Below are 2,816 nucleotides of genomic sequence, written 5' to 3'. Positions count from 1 at the left end.
CAGGGCAAGCAGGCTTCAGCAGTTGCATCTCAGGCTTCAGTAGCTGCATCTCAATTTTCAGTAGCCTCATGGGCTCCAGAGCAGAGGCTCCGTAGCTATGGTGCACTGGTTTATTTGCTGCAGGGCGTGCGGGATCTTCATGGATCAGGAATTGAATCCATGCATCCTGCATTAGCGGGCAGATTTGTAACCACTAGACCACAAGTGAAGTCCTGCAATGGCAAGTATTGACAGATGCTATTTCCTATGTGAGTCTGTGTGTATGAAATTCATATTTTACTGTGGGTTGTAGTAAAGTTTAAGTTTCTAAATTCCCTTTCAAATGCCAGTCCTTTTATTCTACTTTTGAGCCAGGAAGAAGACAACGGGCATCCTCAGAGCGGTAGGGCTCCCATCTGAGGATATCATCAATCTTTTCCACCATGCAACATTATTTTATGTTGCAGACACAGAGGATATTTACATTTGCTGAGCACACCACAAACAGCTGATCCATTTCCTCTGCCAAGAATATCCCTCCTCTTCACCCTTATCTCCCCGTCCCGTTCGTGTACCTGATAAATTCCCACATTTCCCTGACAATCCAGTTCAGTTATTACTTTCCTTTCACAAATTTCCCTGGTGACCAGGCAGAATGAGCTGCTGCTTCCTGGGTACGTCGCACAAGTTTGTGCATACCCATCCTCTAGCTCTTGTTTTATTTTAGGCAGCTGCTTACATGCCTGCCTCTCCCTCCAGACTGTGGAGTCTTTGAGAACAGAAGCTGTTTATTTCATTTCTGTATCATCAGCCTGGGATATGGGTTTGGAACATAGCATCCACCTGATTGTGCCCGTTGAATTAAACTGTATTCTCTTTCAGCGCGTCCTACATCCACAGGATGATCCAGGGAAAGACATCACTTCATCTCTTGGAAGGATCGAGCCCTGGGGTGAGACCGGCCAGAGCCCTGCCGTCCACCTTACAGTGAGGCTAGTGCTGGCCCTGCTGAGGACCAGCCAGTGAAGGAACATCCCCCCGCCCCGCCACCACCCGCTCACTGCACAGCATGCCTCAGCCTTCTGCCAGCAGCATGGTCCAGGGAAGCTGCTCTTTTCTCCAGTGCTTTTGGCTTTAGCTCAGTCTAGGCTTGATACCTAGGAACTGCCACTGACCGGGCTGTGCACCTTGATGCCATTCAGCTCTACTCCTCCCTATTCTGCCTGCGGAACTTCAGGTTTGGGCAGCTCCACACTGGGGTGTACAGCGCAAGAGGCAAGAGTCTTGTTCCAGTCACTCATGACCTGAGTTGCCATGCCCTCTCTTTCAGTGCAGACTGACTTTATGAAGGTGACTAAAACTGGCGCAGTCACTCATTTTACAGATATTCCAGTGGGCACCATCTCTCAGATCATCAACGTAAAGCCGGTATTACGCGGCCCAAATTGTTAACTACTACACAGTGAAAGTGAAAGTGATGTCGCTCAGTCGTGTCTGACTCTTTGCGACCCTCTGGACTGTAGCCCACCAGGCTCCTCTGTCCATGGGATGTTCCAGGCAAGAGTATTGGAGTGGGTTGCCATTTCCTTCTCCAAGGGATCTTCCCAACCCAGGGATCGAACCTGGGTCTCCTGCATTGCTGGTAGACGCTTTATCCTCTGAGCCACCAGGGAAGCCCATACTACTACATGGCAAATGCTTTTTCACATATTTGGCTGTATACCGTTATGAAATAGTTAATTTTCAAGTATGCATGTTTCCTAGAGCCTTAATTTACCTGAAGAAGTGAAGTGAAGTGAAGTAGCTCAGTCGTGTCTAACTCTTTGCGACCCCATGGACTGTAGCCTACCAGGCTCCTCAGTCCACGGAATTTTCCAGGCAAGAGTACTGGAGTGGGTGGCCATTTCCTCCAGGGGATCTTCCCAACCCAGGAATCGAACCTGGGTCTCCTGCATTCCAGGCAGACGCTTTACCATCTGAGCCACCAGGGGAGACAATTTACCTGAACCTAGACCCAATTTTCTCCTTAGGATGTCCATTTTCAGGTTATAATATTACGGTACTAGTGTTGTTAAATCAACAATTCCGTAAACATCCTCCATGCCAAAATCACGAGGGGAACTGAAAATACAGTTTCTCTGAACCTTACTTTCCAGTAGCCTGAGGTTGGCCAGGATGAGCTTAAGCATCTGTGGCTTTCAGAAGCTTCCCAGGGAATTCCAAAGCTTGTCTGTGTTGGAGAGTCACCTCTTTATATAACTCCATGAAGGAAGAAGAGATCCAATATTTGTGGACTCCCCAGATGAATAAAATATATGAATTTAATAATTTGAACAACTTGCCCATTTATGCCTCACTGTTTTAAAATTTAATGTATTAAATATAAGCAGAAGGTAAATGGATATACCCCTTCATGGATTACAACCTTGTCATGGTAAAGGGGCTTGAGTAACTCAATGAAGCTGTGAACCATGCTGAGCAGGACCACCCAAGACAGACAGGTCATAGTGAAGAGTTTTGTTCTAAAACATGGTCCACTGGAGGAGGAAATGGCAACTCACTCCAGTATTCTTGCCAGAGGAACCCCATGAACAGTATGAAAAGTCAAAGAGATATGACAACACTGAAAAATGAGCCGCCCAGATCGGAAGATGTCCAATATTCTACTTGGAAGTGCAGAGGGCAACTGCTAATAGCTCTAAGATAAAGCTGCTGGGCCAAAGTGGAAACAATGCTCAGTTGTGAACCAGACTTGGAACAGCTAACTGGTTCAAAATTGGGAAAAGAGTATACAACAAGGCTGTACACTGTCACCCTGCTTATTTAACTTGTATGCA

General features: G+C 46.8%; 1 non-coding gene across 1 annotated transcript; it reads right to left on the bottom strand.

Moving 5' to 3' along the window:
- Positions 1,899–1,970, bottom strand: TRNAS-GGA. Its single transcript has one exon. It is a non-coding gene; the product is annotated as a tRNA-Ser (tRNA).

Source organism: Capra hircus, chromosome 19 (genome assembly GCF_001704415.2).
Source record: "Capra hircus breed San Clemente chromosome 19, ASM170441v1, whole genome shotgun sequence".
In the NCBI taxonomy this organism is placed as follows: domain Eukaryota; kingdom Metazoa; phylum Chordata; class Mammalia; order Artiodactyla; family Bovidae; genus Capra; species Capra hircus.
The sequence above is the reverse complement of the archived record's forward strand: the minus strand, read 5'-3'. Positions and strand labels throughout refer to the sequence as shown.